At 43.0% G+C, this 19,657-nt stretch overlaps 1 protein-coding gene across 2 annotated transcripts in view; it reads right to left on the bottom strand.

The window, feature by feature from the left end:
- The window catches only part of LOC126154582 (organic cation transporter protein-like), a 73,891-nt gene extending 55,898 nt beyond the window's left edge, over positions 1–17,993 (bottom strand). The window contains exon 1 of one of the 2 annotated variants that reach the window (XM_049916164.1): positions 17,952–17,993. The gene's annotated coding sequence lies outside the window, so the exon portion shown is untranslated. Of the gene's footprint in view, positions 1–17,947 lie in introns of both variants that reach the window. The other variant, XM_049916181.1, reaches the window with a different exon arrangement.
- Between the last annotated feature and the right edge of the window lie 1,664 nt (positions 17,994–19,657).

Here is a 19,657-nt window from a genome sequence, read left to right as displayed (position 1 = left end):
CAGCTCGTATACTGGGCTGGTACTCATGTCCCGCCTCAGTTGCTCGGTTCGGAAACATTTCGAAAACGTCCACACACTTTCCCATGGGATAATATTACACATGGACAGATGGGGTACACAAATTCCGTCCTCAGGAAAAGGGATGTTGACAGGAAGGGCTGGAAGGCCAACCTCTACCACTAACATTGCCAAACCCATGTTCACATGCCAAGCCGTACAGATACTGGATAAGACCAGGAAAAAAGAGGAAGAAGAGACCATAAGGCCCGTTCCACACTGGGACACTGGTACCGGTCGCCAGTGACGGTCACCGGTAATTGTGGTGAACACTCCTGGATCATCAGTGTCAGACACCGCAGGTATTGCCAACTGATTAATTAGTGAAATGGACTCGAGCGAGGAGGAACTTTTGTTGGTACTTCTACGGAGGGGGAGGAGGAGAATAAAGACAAAATGTTTATTACACGTACATCCACTGCTACATGATCGGCTGGAGAAAGGATTGTTTTATACTCATTATGTCGTTTGAGGATACGTTAACTATTCAGAGATTGCAGGACATGTCACCTCGTTTAGTCCGTGGAGGAAATATTGCGAACAGTGTTCGTTTTTCCCGCGTGCCGTTCGAGAGTGGAACGATAGAGTGACAGCTTGAAGGTGGTTCATTGAACTCTCTGCCAGCCACTTTATTGTGAATAGCAGAGTAATCACGTAGATGTAGATGACTTTGCAAACTACTTCGTTGGCCCTGAAGGTGAAGTGGCTTGGCAGCAGCAAAAAATGTAATTGCTAGAAATGTTACGTGATCGTTAATGTGGTTAGGCCTCATTGTTCATCTGGGATTGTATTTATGATGTGTATTGTGCAATTATTACTATGTTAACTGTAAGAAGTCACATTATTGTATTCACTGAACTGACTGGAACTTACAATTAAAATTACAGTGTGTCAGGAACTTGTACCTCAATAATATTATAATAAATTAATAAAATTCATTATTGTAGTAGCCACATGTGCGCAAATATAATTGTAATTAAGAATAATATTTTAACTCTATTTTGGACCATATGGCGGAACACCTTAAGACGCAAAAGAAAAGGGGGCGAGGGATGCAAATGTGCTTGAAGGTTACCACCCTCCTAGCCACCACTTTGTTCCTATAGTCATCGCTTTTGACGTCCCAAATAGCGGGACGACTTTCTACTTCACTTATAAAATCTTCCGTGTTAATGAAATCTAAACTCATGGCTACAATGCGTACAGTATAACATATAATGAATGTTTCGCGACCGAGCGAGGTGACGCAGTGGTTGGCACACTGGACTCGGTCCGGCCATACTGTTTTAGGCTTTCCGTGATTTCCCTAAATCGCTGCAGGCAAATGTCGGGATGGTTCCTTTGAAAGGGCACGGCCGACTTCCTTCCCCATCCTTCCCTAATCCGATGAGACCGATGACATCGCTGTTTGGTCTCCTCCCCCAGAACAATCCAATCCAATGTTTCGCGGTACTGTCTCAGAAATGACTGCCTTTATGTTGGTAAATCTGCAGTGCTGTGTCTGTGGTCTGTGTCCCAGTGTGAACACTCCAATTCAAACTAATGCATGTCTGACGGTGATTGCCGTGAACACAGTGACCCTGCCCTTCACCTGTGGCGAGGGTGAGTCACTGCTGGGTCACAGTGGCTCGGTGAGGCAGTGTAGTGTCCCGATGTGAACGCTCCAGTTCAAACGAATGTATCTCTGTCGGTGACGGTCATTGGAGACCGTCACCAGTGTCCCAGTATGAAACGGGCCTAAGGCTGTTAAGGTATCAATTAGTACACGTGTGAAAAGAATGATAAGAAAGGTAGAAAGGGGACTGATGGCCTCAGTAGTTAAGTCCCATGGTGCTCAGAGCCAGCCAAAGATAGAAAAATATTCTTCTTAGCATGTGTAACGGAAAGCAGATTGCACACTCAGTAGTCAGAATCAAACACTGACCTCTGGGGACGAAGATGTGGAATACCAATGGATAAAAATCTATAGTGTTGCACAACACAGTTTAAACATACATGTGTCGAGTAAGTGTGTCAGAAGGTGGCGGGTGGTGGTGGTGGTGGCGGGGGGAGAGGGGGGGGGGAGCAGGAGGGGGGAACGAAAGACCGCTTGGTTTCAATAGCTGTGTCAGAAAATTACTCAGAAATGAAGGAGAGCATGATCACAATTTAAATTAAGTCAAAGAAATGTTAACAAACACCGGCTGGACTGGTTGAGTGATTCTAGGTGCTACAGTCTGGAACCGCGCGACCGCTACGGTCGCAGCTTCGAATCCTGCCTCGGGCATGGATGTGTGTGATGTCCTTAGGTTAGTTACGTTTAAGTAGTTCTAAGTTCTAGGGGACTGATGACCTCAGAACTTAAGTCCCATAGTGCTCAGAACCATTTGAACCATAAAAAAAAGTAAGCCGAACGATTCCAAAATAAACTGTCGACTGAATGCAAAAGCAAAATCTTGCCTACCGATCTGAAGAAAAATCCTATTTTCTTTCAGATCAAGTTCTTATGAAAAGTCAGTTAACAGATCAGCACTGTCTATTCAGTCGCCGAGGGACAGACGCAGAGTGTGACACTGGAAGGCAGAAACAGTGAATCCAGTCTTCTAAAATTGTGTCACTACGGTTTCCTCTTTCAATCATGGAGCGAACGTCGAATTTGCAAATATCGAGACAAAGTGATAGCAGAATAGAATACCAACTACAATCGTTCAACAGGGCGAAGGCGATGTACCTTATATCTGAACGGTTCAACACAAAATATGTGATATAGTCCTACTCAAGCCTGGATTTATCGTTAAGTAGGAGGGGGAGTGGGAGGGCTAGGCCACGTTCCGGGGGATTGAGCAATCCAGGCTCCGACAGAGAGAGTGAGGGGCGCGCTTCAGAATAGGCAACTCTCTCAACCCAAAAACGAGCCCAAGGTACAGGGTACAGGATTACGGTTGGGTGCGGAACCATAAATACACACGTTTGTTGTCTTCCCAACCCTTGAGTCGGAAGAATGTATGTAAAGGATATACCAAAATATTAGTCTGTACACAATCAAATTTTGCAACAGGTCTGAGAATATATATATATATATATATATATATATATATATATATATATATATATATATAGGGTGGTCTATTGATCGTGATCGCCCGCTCCATCCAATCCAAAGCCCACAACCGCCTCTGACTCCTCAAACTCCTCTCTGGCCGGACATGGGGGTTGCACCCCTCTACCATCCTCCACACCTACAAATCCTTAATCCGTCCCATCCTCTGTTATGCCAGTCCTGCCTGGATATCTGCCCCCCCCCCCCCCCAAATTCTATAAGTCCCTCCAGATCCTTGAGCATCATGCACACCGCCTCGCCTTCCGTATACGCCTCCCGTCCCCCACGCGGATCCTCTATGATCTCATTCCTTTCCCCCATCTGCTCCTATTCCTCGAACATATCCACATCCTCTACACCTCCCGCCGTCTTGAACCCCCTCACCCCCTGGTTGCTCCTCTCCTCTCCCATCCCCGCCCCCTGCCACGTCTTCACTGTTGTGTCCCCCCTGCCCTCCATCTCTACACCCTACATCTCCTTTCCCAAGGTGGCTTCCATGAACTCCCCCTCCCGGATGATGCCCTCTCTCCCTCCATTTATCCCTCCTATCAACTCTGATCCTCACTCCCCCTCCTTTCCTCTGTCCTTTTCCTGGGCTCCCTCTCCCCCCCCTTCCATCCTCTTTTTTCCCCACCTCCCCTCTCTCTGCCCCCTTCTTTCCCCCGAGTCCCTTTGCATTTCCATCCTCTGCCTCCTCTCATTCCCTCTCGCGTCTGCCCTGCCCCTCTCCCCCTTTATTAGTCCTCTCCCTCCTTGGTCCCCCCCCCCCTTGGTTCCTTCTCCAGCCCCCCCCCCCCCCTATGTGCCTTTGGCTCAGGAGTGTCATCTTTGTGCCGACCTTTTCGTCCAGCGTTTTACAGTAAGTGTTTTACAGTGGGTGTTCCGTGTTGTGTTTCTTGGGAAGTGTTGCGAATCCCATCATACTGTCGCTGGGTGTGCTTTTTATCTCTTGCGAACAGAAACCAGACTGTCGCCGTGTTTTTTAATTCTGTATGTACTATGCTACTCGTCTGATTCCTGTGTCTTTTATTAACATTGCCAACCCCTCTTGCTTTCTGTTTTAACTTTCCGCATTTTTCCGCCATTTTACTCTTTACGTCACCGTTTTATCGCCTGTTTTTCTTGTTTCTTTTCTTCTTCCGTTTTTAAAATAAAACTCTGTAGGCTGTAGAGCAGCGTACTAACCTGCTGCCAGCCCGCCCCCTTTGGGGGGAATTGAAAATCAATAAAGGAAAAAAAAAGAAAAAAAAAGATCGTGATCGCGACAAATATCTCACGAAATAAGCATCAACCGAAAAAACTACAAAGAACGAAACTTGTCTCGGTTGAAGGGAGAAACCACATGGCGCTATGGTTGGCCCGCTAAATGGCGCTGTCACAGGTCAAACGGATGGCGCTGTAATAGTCAAAAACATATGGCTCACAATTTTAGGCGAACAGTTGGTAATAGGTAGGTTTTTTAAATTAAAATACAGAACGTAGATACGTTTGAACATTTTATTTCGGTTGTTCCAATGTGATACATGTACCTTTGTGAACTTACCATTTCTGAGAACGCATGCTGTTAAAGCGTGATGACCTGTAAATACCACATTAATGCAATAAATGCTCAAAATGATGTCCGTCAACCTCAATGCATTTGGCAATACGTAAACAACATTCCTCTCAACAGCAAATAGTTCTGCGTTGTCGGTGGATCACGATAGCAAATATCCTTCAACTTTCCCCACAGAAAGAAATCCGGGGACGTCAGATTCGGTGAACGTGCGGGCCATGGTATGGTGCTTCGATGACCAATCCACCTGTCATGAAATATGCTATTCAATACCGCTTCAACCGCACACGAGCTATGTACCAGACATCCATCATGTAGGAAGTACATCGCCATTCTGTCATGCAGTGAAACATCTTGTAGTAACATCAGTAGAACATTACGTAGGAAATCAGCATACATTGCACCATCGATAAAATGGGGGCCAATTATCCTTCCTCCCATAATGCCGCACCATACATTAACCCGCCAAGATCGCTGATGTTCCACTTGTCGCAGCCATCGTGGATTTTCCGTTGCCCAATAGTGCATATTATGACGGTTTACGTTACCGCTGTTGCTGAATGACGCTTCGTCGCTAAATAGAACGCGTGAAAAAAATCTGTCATCGTCCCGTAATTTCTCTTGTACCCAGTGGCAGAACTGTACACGACGTTCAAATTCGTCGCCATGCAATTCCTGGTGCATAGAAATAAGGTACGTTTTCGAGATTCCCGATTCTAGCGCAATTTGTCTGCTACTGACGTGCGGATTAGCCGCGACAGCAGCTAAAACACGTACTTGGGCATCATCATTTGTTGCAGGTCGTGGTTGACGTTTCACATGTGGCTGAACACTTCCTGTTTCCTTAAATAACGTAACTATCCGGCGAACGGTCCGGACACTTGGATGATGTCGTCCAGGATACCGAGCAGCATTCAGAGCACGCGCCCGTTGGGCATTTTGATCGCAATAGCCATACATCAACACGATATCTACCTTTTCCACAATTGGTAAATGGTCCATTTTAACACGGGTAATGTATATGTATCACGAAGCAAATACCGTCCGCACTGGCGGAATGTTACGTGATACGACGTACTTGTACGTTTGTGACTATTACAGCGCCATCTATCACAAAGCGAGAAAAGTGGTCCAACTAAAACATTCATATTTCTTTACGTACTACACGTATATGTAATAAAAAATGGGGGTCCCTATTTTAAAAAACGCAGTTGATACCCGTTTGACCTATGGCAGCGCCATCTAACGGGCCAACCATAGCGCCATTTGGTTTTCCCCTTCAAGCGAGACAAGTTTCGTTCTTTGTAGTTTTTTCGTTTGATGCTTATTTCGTGAGATATTTGGTCCGGTCACTATCAGTGAACTGTTTAAATCTTTAAACAGTACATATGTACATAAAACTAGAAAAATGTAATCAACCAAGCAACAAGCCCAGATACAACAGTTGATGGCCGTAAGGTACCAGGTAAACCTACTGCGGGTAAGACTATTAGCTCCGAATTATTTTATATTTTAAATTGTGATTCAACGGCGCACATTAATAACAATAGAAAATATCAACGGCGCTCTGTCGAAAGGTAGTAATCTTGCCAACAGTATTTAATAATCACAGAGCAACGACTTATTTGGTTGTAACAGTAATTTTAACTGGCGTAAGCTTTTCGTAAATCGTTAAAGCAATGAAGTGTTTCAAGGGATTGGAAAAAAAAAATAACACCCGCATATAATTCCCGTTTCCAAAAAGGATCGTCGGAGAAAAACGCATAACTTTGAGCGGCTACCGATGTCGTCAATCTTTTCTGTAATTATAGAATACATTTTGTATTTGTATATTATGACCACACTGGAGAACTCAAATCACCTCTGTGATAACAACATGGATACTGCAAACAGCAGTCTTGTGAAGCTCAGTTCGTCTGTGAGATCCAGAAGATGACGTGGACGTATTACTTGACTTTCAAAACTCATTCTATGCAGTTCCGCACTGGCGCTTAGTGAACAAATTACGACCTTACGGGATATCTCATCAGGTTTAAGATGTTCACAACTTCCGAACAGATAGGAACACAACATGTCTCCTTCAAAAATGGTTCAAATGGCTCTAAGCACTATAGGACTTAACATGACATCATCAGTCCCCTAGACTTAGAACTACTTGAACCTAACTAACCTACGGACATCACACACATCCATGCCCGAGGAAGGATTCGAACCTGCGACCGTAGCAGCCGCGCGGTTCCGGACTGAAGCGCCTAGAACCGCTCGGCCACAGAGGCCGGCAAACATGTGTTCTTTAATGGAACGAAACTGACGTATGTTGAAGCAACTTCAGCACTATCGAGGACCGTCACTGTTCACAATATACACTGAAGTGACAAAAGTCTTGCGATAGCGACATACACCTATACAAATGGCGGTAGTGTCGCGTGCACAAGGTGTAAAAAGGCAGTGGATTGGCCGAGCCATCAGCTGTACTCAGATGATTCATGTGAAAAGGTTTCCGACGTGATTATGGCCGCAAGACGGCAAACAGGTTTTGAATGCGCTGTCGTAGTTGGAGCCAGATTTATGGGACATCTGAAATCGTTAGAGAATTCATTATTCCGAAGTCCACAGTTCACGAAGGTGCCGAGAATACCAACTTTCAGGCATTACCTCTCATCACACACAACGCAGCGACCGACGGCCTTCACTTAACGACCGAGAGCAGCGGCGTTTGCACAGAGTAGTCAGTTGGGTTGGGTTGGGTTGTTTGGGGAAGGAGACCAGACAGCGAGGTTGGATTAGGGAAGGACGGGGAAGGAAGTCGGCCGTGCCCTTTCAAAGGAACCATCCCGGCATTTGCCTGGAACGATTTAGGGAAATCACGGGAAACCTAAATCAGGATGGTCGGACGCGGAGAGTAGTCAGTGCTAACAGACAAGTAGCAGTGCGTGAAATAACAATTGAAATCAATGTGGGACGTACGACGAATGTAACTGTTCGAACAGTGCGGCGAAATTTGGCGTTAATGGGCTATGGCAGTAGACAACCGACGCGAGTGCCTCTGTTAACTGCACGACATTGCCTGCAACTCGGTAACATGGTCAAATGACTCCCGATTTCAGTTGGTTAGAGATGATAGTAGGATTCGAGTGTGGCGCAGACGCCATGAAGCCATATACCCAAGTTATTAAGAAACTGTGCGCCGGCCGGTGTGACCGAGCGGTTCTAGGCGCTTCAGTCTGGAACCGCGCGACCGCTACGATCGCAGTTTCGAATCCTGCCTCGGGCATGGCTGTGTGTGATGTCTTTAGGTTAGTTAAGTTCAAGTAGTTCTAAGTTCTAGGGTACTGAATGCTTCAGATGTTAAGTCCCATAGTGCTCAGAGCCATCTGTTAGGAAACTGTCGAAGCTGGTGGTGGCTCCACAATGGTGTGGGCTGTGTCCACGCGGAAAGGACTGGGTGCTGTTTATGTTCGGCTGCTTGGAGACAATATACAGCCTTTCATAGACTTCATGTTGCCAAACAATGATGGAATTTTTATGGATAACGAACACCTATGTCACTGGGCCACAACAACTGTTCGCGATTGTTTTGAAGAACATTCTAGACAATTCACGCGAATGATTTGCCCCCCCCCCCCCCTCCCCGACCACCCCAATCGAACATTTATGGGACATACACGAGAGCTCAATTCGCGCATAAAATCGTGCACCGGTAACACTTTCGCATTTATATCAGGGGGTATCTCAGGAATCCTTTCTTCTTCTTCAGTATGTGTAAATGAACTAGTGGATAAATTCGGAATTTCTTCACGGTTTTCTGAAGTTGTTATTTGTGAGAGTGTCGCAATGCCACATAATTTTAATAAAATAAAGGAAGTCTTGCAGAGGAATGACGATTGGTTTAAGGATTGGCAAGTCACTGTAAATATATATATTTATAATATAAACTAGCGAGACGCTCTTTCTTCGCACGGGTAGCACTAAATACATAGGCCGAATGACATGTTTGGCGTACGGTGTCGGTAATTTTGTTTAGTAAGATTAAGATAAAAGTCAGAGAACAACGTTAGGTAACTGAATATCGTTACTATCATATAAATTAAAGGTCTTAAGCAGCACATGCCACTCGGTGATGTACTGCACCGTCTAAAGGCGTGAGCGTATTGTCCGACTGCAACCCCTAACAGTGCGAGCCCTGAGTCAAAAGCTTCCACGGCCGCTCAGTATTCGTCGGGGCGGTGGCGTCAGTCCGCTGCGAGTATCAAAAAATCGCTATAGTAGTTTCTGAGAGTAACCCGTTCATGTAGACAAAAGCGAGCACGGATATATACTGAAGCGCCAAAGAAAATGGTACAGGCATGTGTATTCAAGTACAGAGATATGCAAACAGGCAGAATACGGCGCTGCTGTCTGCAACGCCTATATATGACAGCAAGTGTCTGGAGCAGTTGTTAGATCGGTTACGGCTGCTACAACGGCAGGTTATCAAGATTTACGTGAGTTTGAACGTGGTGTTATAATCGGTACACAAGCGATAGGACGCAGCATCTCCGAGGTAGTGGTGGGGATTTTACCGTACGACCATTTCACGAGTGTACCGTGAATATCAGGCATCCGGTAAAACATCAGACCTCCGACATTGCTGCGGCCGAAAAAGGATCTTGCAAGAACGAGACCAACGACGACTGAAGAGAATCGCTCTACGTGACAGAAGTGCAATCCTTCCGCAAATTGCTGCAGATTTCAATACTGGGCCATCAACAAGTGTCAGTGTGCAACCATTCAACGACGCATCATCGATAAGGGCTTTTGGACCCGAAGGCCCACTCGTGTACCCTTGATGACTGCATGACACAAAGCTTTACACCTTACGTGGGTTCGTCAAAACCGGCATTGGACTCTTGATGACTGGAAACATGTTGCCCGTTAGGACGAGTCTCGTTTCAAATTGTATCGAGCAGATGGGCGTGTATGGGTATGGAGACAACCTCAAAAATCCACAGACTGTTCCAGCTGGTGGAGGCTCTGGAATGGTGTGGGGCGTGTGCAGTTGGGGTGTTATTGGATCCCTAATACGTCTAGATACGACTCTGACACGTGACGCGTACTTAAGCATCCGGTTTGATCACCTGCATCCATCCATGTCAATTGAACATACCGACGGATTTGGGCAATTCCAGCAGCACAATGCAACACTCCACACGTCCAGAATTGCTACAGAGTGGCTCCAGCAACACTCTTCTGAATTTAAACACTTCCGCTGGGCACCAAACCCCGCAGACATGAACATTATTGAGCATATCTGGGATGCCTTGCAGCTTGCTGTTCAGAAGAGATATCTACCTCCTCGTACTCTTATGGAATTATGGACAGCCCTGCAAGATTCATGGCGTCAATTTCCTCCAGCGCTACTTCAGACCTTAGTCGAGTCCATGCCACGTCGTGTTGTGCTTCTTCTGCATGCTCGCGTGGGCCATGCACGAATTAGGCAGGTGTACCCGTTTCTTTGGGTCTTAAGTATAGTTGCCAACGAATCTGTTGATAGACACACCGATATTTCACAAAACGATGCCCCAAACCGATGCAGACAAATATTATCATTTTTACATTTTTCCGACAACAACAATAAACCGGATAATGCGGACCGGTTTTTCAAGGTGCAATTTGTAATTGTTTATTTTTCCAAAAAGCTTAAAGAAACTTTTAATCTAAGTCAAAACATCTCAACTGATGAAGGAATGATACCGTTGGCGTGGACAGTTGAATTTTAAAGTTTACAATCATATGGCATACTCATTCGGATACTGTGTGATTCGAATACGGGATACATTTACTCATTCAAGATATATTCCGGCGCTGGAAAACCTTTAGCAAGAACAGTGATGAACTATTGACACATTCTTATGGAAAGTGGCATCACCTCTACATGGATAATTGTTATAACAGTGTAGAACTTGCAGAGAAGTTACTTGAAAAGAAAATTCGAGTTTGTGGAACGATACAGCAAAATAGAGGATTTCCGGAAAAATTAAAGCGCGCAAAAGTCAATGCGTTTGAAGCTTGTCATCAACGGAAAGGTGACAAGAGGCCGGCGACAAGCCAAGTTCAAAATGTTCAAATGTGTGTGAAATCTTATGGGACTTACCTGCTAAGATTATCAGTCTCTAAGCTTACGCACTACTTAACCTAAATTATCCTAAGGACAAACACACACACACACCCATGTCCGAGGGGGGTCTCGAACCTCCGCCGGGACCAGCCCCACATACTCCATGACTGCAGCGCCTTAAACCGCTCGGCTAATCTCGCGCGCCGACAAGACAAGTAATCCGAATTAGCGCCGCCGGGTATAGTTTAGCAGGGGATACAACCCGTCGGCTTTGACCAATGATGTCAGAATTGGCCAGAGAGCATGTATTACAAAGATGAAAGAGCTGAGAAGAATGTTCAGAAACAAAGGAATGCAAGAGAGGAAAAACTGTACTTCACATATATAAGGGCCAGTAGTATTTCCACGTTAACGATATCGCGTGTTTGTATCTTAGTATTTCTCCGCAAAATACAATGGAAAGAAATGAATGAAATATATTACTAGCAAAGAATACATCTCGTTACATGTGTGTCAGTTGTATCTCGAAACTCTTTCGAACTGTATTGCTTAAGTGCAGTACGGGATACAAGTTCAGCGTACGTCGATTTCTTCGTTTTCACTAGCATTTATGTCCTGTTCTTCACTTGAATGATGTATCAAACCCTAAGTGGAAAACGGGATACAAATTGTAGATGTGTTGTTTATTTCGTCTCCGCTATTATTAACAGTCTTTTGTTACATCAGTACTACTGATGACAGAAGGACCTACTAAGTAATATATGTATACCAGACTTCCGTTGACCTCTATATATGTACACTGGAAACGAAAAGGTGGAAATAGACGTAGTTACATTTGCAACCTGTACCTCAATTGAATTACACGGAGACAAGAAGACGACACATGTACAATTTGTATCCCGTACATCACTATGGGGTACAGTTTTCTTGTTGCCTCCCAGATAGCACAGTAAGTCGGTTTCAAACTTGTTTCCAGCTGTAAAGTTCAAGTATATAAGCTTGATCAAAGCTGGAATATTCAAGCCTGTTAGCTGGATTCTAGCTTGAAATAAACATCAAAGTTGGCAGAGTTCAAGCTATATTTCAAGCTTGACTTATCAAGCTTGGCTCCAGCTGTATCTACACACGTGGAATACAGCCTGGTATTTACAGCTTGTTTTAAGCTATATAAATATTAATCTGAATTTATTGAACCTAATTAATTACGTTACGTAATATTTAACATTTGTAACATTAACGTACCGAACTGTTTTCTAGTATAAAACAAACTTGTCAACGAACCACAACCATTAACGCCCATCACAAAGGTAAAATGGCCGTAAACGTAACTTTACGTTACGTAATATTTAACATTTGTAACATTAACGTACCGAACTGTTTTCTAATATAAAACAAACTTGTCAACAAACCACAACCATTAACGCGCGTCACAAAGGTAAAATGGCCGTAAACATAGCAAGGCTCAGAAAAGTAAATAAAATAAGATAAAACAGAACTGGAGACAGCCACACTCAAACCAAACGCCGCGCCGTCATGACGTCACACACGACAACACCCTTACGTCACGGCTTATAAACGCTTGTGGCGCTTCCCGTGGACGTCTATGGAAGCTATGCTGCGCGCGCATCTGCTGTACAGCCTTCCAGGGAAATTACAGTTTATTTCAAGCTTGGGAAAATTATTTTAATTCAAGCTAAATTTTTACAGCTTGATGTAAACTGTGTAACAAGTTGATTTTTCAATCTTGAATTTTCAACTGAACCTAAACTCAATCCCCACCTTGAAACAAGCTGTGTAACAGGTTGATTTTTCAATCTTGAATTTTCAACTGAACGGAAACTCAATATCCACCTTGAAATAAGCTTGAGTGCTAGCTGGGCTTGGACGCTAATAGTATCCCATTCGTTACATTTGTTATCTTGCTCGCCGATTGACGTACATAGCGTCAGTGTAAAGGCGAAGTGAAGGACGGGATACAAATTTTAGTTGTGTCGTCAGTGTAAACGCGAAGTGAAGGACGGGAAACAAATTTTAGTTGTGTCGGGGGTTTCGCCTGTAATATAGCAAGTACACATTCGAAAATGTGTCACTGATACTAGTACTGGGAAACGAAAGAAGATCGACAGCTGAGAAATTTCTATTACGTACTTCACAACACGAAAATTCACATATTGGTGGAATAAAACAGTGAAATATGTCAAAATAGTGAAATACAGTGAAAGAAGCAAATGGAAAAGTGAACTTACCACACTGAAATATCGAGGAATAACCGAAGCTCGCGTAGACAGACAGTAACGAAAATTACATACCCACAAACAGACAAATCCATTCCTATAATGAAAATAAGACACTAAATATTGTTCTACAATAACAAACTAATACTCCAAATTACATCAATATCATTACGAATAATTATTTTAATGTACAATGATAGCGCTTATCCGGAGCACAGATCTGTTTTATTATCTATGCCTCGAAGTGAAGACATTACTATGACTAATGTATGATGTCATTGGTCAAAGCCGACGGGTTGTATCCCCTGCTTCACTAGATCCCCGCCAAGCGAATAAATTTGTACGAGACGTACGGACAGCAGTGTTAAGTTATTATAAAAATCATGGTAGTAGTCGAGACACAAGACAAAACAACTGAAAATTAAATTTCGTGTACAACTACTGAGAAATAACTTGAATGTATTTTTTTCCTAAATAATATTCTTTTATAAAGTAAATACGTTGAGAAGAAAACGTGCCTAGCTTGATGACCGCTTTCCAATGAGAAAGAATTGCACGTGCACACCGGACACGCAAAGAGAGGAGCAGTACGATCACAATAAATGCGACTACAGTCAAAACACTTCAGATAAAACCTGTCTATAAAGCATTACTGAGCATACTTATTGCCTACGTCTCAGTTCTCTTAATTGTTATTGTACAAATCGTACCAAAAATGTCGCATTCTTAATAGCTCTTTAATACAATGGTGCCTCAAGGCAGCATTATGTCATGCACTCCCGTTCCATGTTGTGGTCTTCAGTCCACAAGCGGGATTGATACTGTTCTCCACGCTAGTCTTTCACGTGCACTTCGAAGCATCAGCATGGCTACTTACCTTACAGCGATTTTAATCCGTTTTCTGTCGCCGATTACTTCTTTCTTCTCTAGTAATGTGTGTTGTGAAAAATGCAGAGCGGCGCCTTTGTTCGGAATCTACGTTACACTGTAGATTCCCCTATAACCGGCTGTGTGAGTTCAAAGGTTGATGAAAGAGAACAGCTTACTACTACATCCAACAGGACCACGTGTATAGCAGTCAACGAAACGTTTCTATGGTAATGCCTTTGTGTTGTCGCAGCTCCATACAGGACTATTGTTTCCGCCTGCAGCTGTTGTGTGGTTCCGTTTAAAGCTGGCAACAGTGCTGCCAGCTGTCGGGGGTCTGCCGACTCTACGATAGTAAAATGCTGTGGCGGTTTTTACCAGTAATGATTAATGAAAACTACATCAGCCGCATTATTACGTATTTATTGTGTTATGACTGGTTTCGTTTCTTTGAACATCTTCATGTTGCCAAGTTATGCCGAAATCAAGAAATAAATGCTTTGGTTGTCTATGTAAGATCAAATCCAAGAACACCGACGGCTGATCGCTTGGCGGAAGTGTGGCGAGCAGACACGACATGCTGCGTACAGTATACGTTACCAGTTTTAGGATTTATGTCAGCTTTACTTACCGTATTGTGCTCCCTCTACACTTTTTACCGCCTACTGTGTCCTCAACCATCACATTAGATAATCCTTGATGGCTCAGAACGGGCCCATTCCACTTACACCTTCTTTTATTAGTCTAGTTGTGCCGCAAAACTTTCCCTCTGACGCGGTTCAGTTCGTCATCGTTACTTACTCGCACTATCCATCTAATCTTCAGCCCCCCCCCCCTTCTATCCTGTTTTTTCCCCGTCTACCCTCTCTCTGCCTCCCTTCTCTTCCCCGAGTCCTTTTTGCTCTCCCCTCCACTGCCTTTCCCACTCCTTCTCGCGTCACCCCTTTTTTCCTCTCCTCCCCCCTTTCTCCCCTCACCGGTGCTTGTCCACCCCCCCCCCCCCTCCCATCATCAGCCGTCGTGTCACCTGTACAAAGCTGTTTTAAGTGAGTGTTCAGTGTTGTGCGTCCCCTGTCAGTGTTGCGAACAGCCACCATACTGTCGCTAGTTGTGTTTTTGATCTCGTGCGAACAGAAACCACACTGTCGCCTTGTGTTTGTTTGTTTGTACCTGTCTACTTATTGTGTGTCTTCATCCGCATCGTCACCGCAGTGTTTTTATATTTTAAATTCCACAAATTTCCGCCATTTTACCGTTTTTTCATAATGTCACCGTTTTATCGCCTTTTTTGTTTATATTCTCATTGTGTTTTTAACTTTTCTGTAAGCTGTAAAGCAGCATATTACGCTGCTGACAGCCCGCCCCCCGAATCGAAATGCAATAAAGGAAAAAAAATCTGATCTTCAGCATTCTTCAGTAGCACCAAATTTTGGAAGATACTCTCTGAACTGTTTACCGCTCGCATTTCAATTTCATTTCAGTCTTCATTTCAAATACGAATAGTTTCAGGAAATGTTTCCTACCACCAGAACCATGCCGGGGTGATCCTTTGCGTCTGCCAGAACTGCCGTAGTTGCTTAGATTAACAGAGTGTATAGCTTGTCTTAGGTACCACGACTACACCTCTTGTAATATTATTAACCTCCCACAAAAGGCCAGTTCTCGGATTAAACGGAACCATTATAGTATAGCTTTATTGTCCGTCTGTCGGTGTCTGTCTGTCCGAATGTTAAGAACCCTTTTTCTAGGGAACGTGTAGACATCATCTTCAAATTTAAGTCACATATTAAAGTCTAAAGACCCTTGGCGCTGAAAAACCCTTAAACTTCTAGGTCAATTCAGTCAGAAGATACGGCCATTTACGTCACACAGTTTTATACTCTAAAACTCACTCATCAAAACCTATAGTGTGCTTCCAGATGACTTAGAATCATGAAATTTGGCAAGAAGAAAGGTTTCACAGTACAGGTAAAGGAAAAAAAACCGAAAATTACTCATCTGTAATTATATGACCCTTACATAACATTTTTTGTCATTTCTTTTTATCCATCTGCCTGTTTGTCTGTTCGCCTATTAAGACCCTTTTTCTTAAGAAAAGTTTGACGTTTCAAGTCCAAATTTATGTTACATACTAAGGTCTATGGTCTCTTGGTGGTGTCAAAAATTTAAGCTTGTAAGTCAGCGCAGTCAAAAGATTCGGTGATTCATGACACATGTTTTGTTACTGACAAACTCAGTCATCAAAACCTATAGCGTTACTTCCCGTTGATCTTGAATCATGAAATTCTGCAAGAAGCAAGATTTCACAGTACAAGTAAAAATCTGAAACTTGTTAAACTTTAGCCTTTTGAATGTACATTGCGTTCATCATCGGTGAAAAGCGTAATAGAGGAATATTATTGCACAGAAACATACAATGTAAGTTGTAGTCATGTTTTAGCAAGTAGATCAAAAAGTTTTATTAAATCTTCTCTCTCTACATATAGAAACTGAAGTCCCCTGCTCGCTTCATTTTGTAGTCTGAGGAACTATTATAGAGATTAGAAAAGGTCTTAGAATTCCCGGGACCAACATCTTGCCAGTATCGATATCGATAACAGGCAAAAATCATTGAGATTCTCGATTTCCACGGTGGATGAACTAAGCTTGTAACGAACCCTCAGCACTCGCACTTGGCCAAGTATTTGTTTACACCACCGATGGCACCAACCGAGACTTGGGAGTAGCGGTATGTAAATTACAATTCCCTTTAGGTTTTTTTTTTTTTGCGCTCTGCCTCGCTTCGCTCCGGTTCTCAGTCGGGAGAAATCGGTAAATCGATCAAACAGCATGTTTACTTCGGCACGTGCTGGCTGGTTACCCAACACTTAACGGCACTTATTTCCTAAAATAATCCCTCAACTAGAGTTAATTCGTCTATACTCCGTTAATGTTAATTCGCTTTGTGTGCGATTTGCACAATAAGAATGTCGAGAGATGCGTCGTTAGAAAGTAAATTTGCTTATAGGAAAACAAAATGGTTTATTTCTTGCTAGAGAGTTACTTCATTCGGTTTTCGATATCTCAGCCGTTGCGATGATTTCATACTTAAATAACAATGTATATATTTTTTATATCGACATATTAAACGTATCTAATACAAATACGCACATGAAAATAAAAACGAAACGCTAAATAGCCTTACTTTTCAAAGAAATTGAGTCGTTGAAGCCTCACGGTTAAGCGAAATGTGACGAGCGACTAACCTTACTACCAGTAGTGAGTACTACTGCAATGACACCGGTACTAGGCAATACTTAAAGCAACGCAATACCTGCTACAGGAAACCTGTATTTTAACGTGATATGCATACGAAACAAGCTTTACTGCGTACGCTGGGAATAAATTTATTTTTGTTTTCCCCTGACCGGAGGTTAAATGCGATAATGTCACGTTAGCGTCCATGTATTTTGTTGTTGTCATCATGGATCATCATGGATGATATTACTGTGCTACTGAAACCCTTACTAAACAGGAATATCTTTTTGAAACACTTCTATGGTTGCGGACGTTTCGTGGATAATACGCTCCCACTCGTGTTCGCTCATTCCAAAAGTTGCCATTCTGCTTGTCTGCTGGACGCCGGATCGATAACACGCGCTCCATGCGCAAGTACGACGTGTGTCGTTTAACGTTTATATGTTCTTATAAACGATAATCAGAAGGTTTTAATCGTAATACAGCGTTCCTTAAATAGCCTTAACAAATATGTAATAAAACAGTACTTCTTCGGTAGCACTCTAAGCTACGAAAAATTTGCCTCAGTACCGCTATTTCCTTTAAAATGTACTTTTCGAAGTTAATAGTTGTGGAGTCGTTTGCTATAACAAACAAACTACGAAGAAATTAAATGCGGAACTAGCATTAATCGATTTAAATTAACCAAAATTACGAGTATCTGCAGGAGTAGTACTGTTACACGTTTTTTCAGTATTTATTTGGTGTTCTACATTTGAAAAGCAATAGAAAAAGGAAAAACATTAAAGAGGCATGCTTGCGAAATGCATTATCTTACCTACCTACCTTCGCACGTGCTGCCGAGTGTCAGAGATGCGGACCCCAACATTCACGCCACAGATCTGACTCGGGCTTTCAGAACCAGAGATGTTCTTCGTAGCGCCGGTGCAATATTCTTCGCTCAGTCAACTCTCGATTGCTAATAGTCTGAAACTGGATGATAGCAAAGCGCAGATGTTGATCGAGAGGACTAAAATATGAGGTATCTGTAGCTGTTGTCTACTTACTTGTCTACCTAATAGTAAAAAAGCCACAACAGATCGAACTGCTGGAATTGTTCCTTAATTGGCTTCGGAAACGAGCGAAGAATGTGAGGATGTGTGGCACTAGCGAAAAGGTGATAGAACTCAATACGGCACGCTTGAAATGTAGACTGTTATAATGAGCAAATGTACTGTAACTTTGGTGTGCTTCGTATTTACATCTAACAAATTCTTTGGCTTAAGATCTACGAAAAATCAGTTCCTCCTACAGCCCTCAGTTTAAACTAAACCACAGTATATTTAGTTTGTAAATACGTAGAATGTAAAATGTTTGCTGCATAGGAAGTAACAAATAGTTGGTGTAAAGAATGACAGCTAACTCTAAATATAGATAAATGTAAATTAATGCAGATGAATAGGAAAAAGAATCCTGTAATGTTTGAATACTCCATTGGTAGTGTAGCGCTTGACACAGTCACGTCGATTAAATATTTGGGCGTAACATTGCAGAGCGATATGAAGTGGGACAAACATGTAATGGTAGTTGTGGGGAAGGCGGATAGCCGTCTTCGGTTCATTGGTAGAATTTTGGGGAAGATGTGGTTCTTCTGTAAAGGAGACCGCTTATAAAACACTAATACGACCTATTCTTGAGTATTGCTCGAGCGTATGGGATCCCTATCAGGTCGGATTGAGGGAGGACGTAGAAGCAATTCAGGGGCGGGCTGCTAGATTTGTTACTGGTAGGTTTGATCTTCACGCGAGTGTTACGGAAACGCTTCAGGAACTCGGGTGGGAGTCTCTAGAGGAAAGGAGGCGTTCTTTTCGTGAATCGCTACTGAGGAAATTTAGAGAACCAGCATTTGAGGCTGACTGCAGTACAATTTTACTGCCGCCAACTTACATTTCGCGGAAAGACCACAAAGATAAGAGAGATTAGGGCTTGTACAGAGGCATATAGGCAGTCATTTTTCCCTCGTTCTGTTTGGGATTGGAACAGGGAGAGAAGATGCTAGTTGTGGTACGAGGTACCCTCCGCCACGCACCGTATGGTGGATTGCGGAGTATGTATGTAGATGTAGAATAGGGTTTCCATTTCTCTTTCAAAGAAATGATGTTCATTTTATTTTTTTCATTCGATACAAACAGCAATGTATATAAAATAGTGATTAAAATCACAATAATAATCATAGTAATCAGAGTTTAAGCATGGCCTATTGATACTGCTGTGCAAAGTACGTATTCTAGGTCATAAGTCGTTTAGGGGCACAGCAGAACAAATGTCTTGCAAGATATACAACTTTTTAAATAAAAAGGAAAGAAAGTAATTGTATCCAACGAGCAGAATCTATAAATATATTGCCATTTTGATGATTTGTCCACTTAATTCGTTGGTTCTATTTGTAGAACAACATAGTGCTTATTGCCTAATGCTCCTTATCACGCTGTCAGTATACATACATTGAGGTGACAAAATCCGTTTCTTATGACTTCGATGGCGACTGGACG

This window comes from Schistocerca cancellata, chromosome 1, assembly GCF_023864275.1.
Source record: "Schistocerca cancellata isolate TAMUIC-IGC-003103 chromosome 1, iqSchCanc2.1, whole genome shotgun sequence".
Taxonomy (NCBI): domain Eukaryota; kingdom Metazoa; phylum Arthropoda; class Insecta; order Orthoptera; family Acrididae; genus Schistocerca; species Schistocerca cancellata.
The sequence above is the reverse complement of the archived record's forward strand: the minus strand, read 5'-3'. Positions and strand labels throughout refer to the sequence as shown.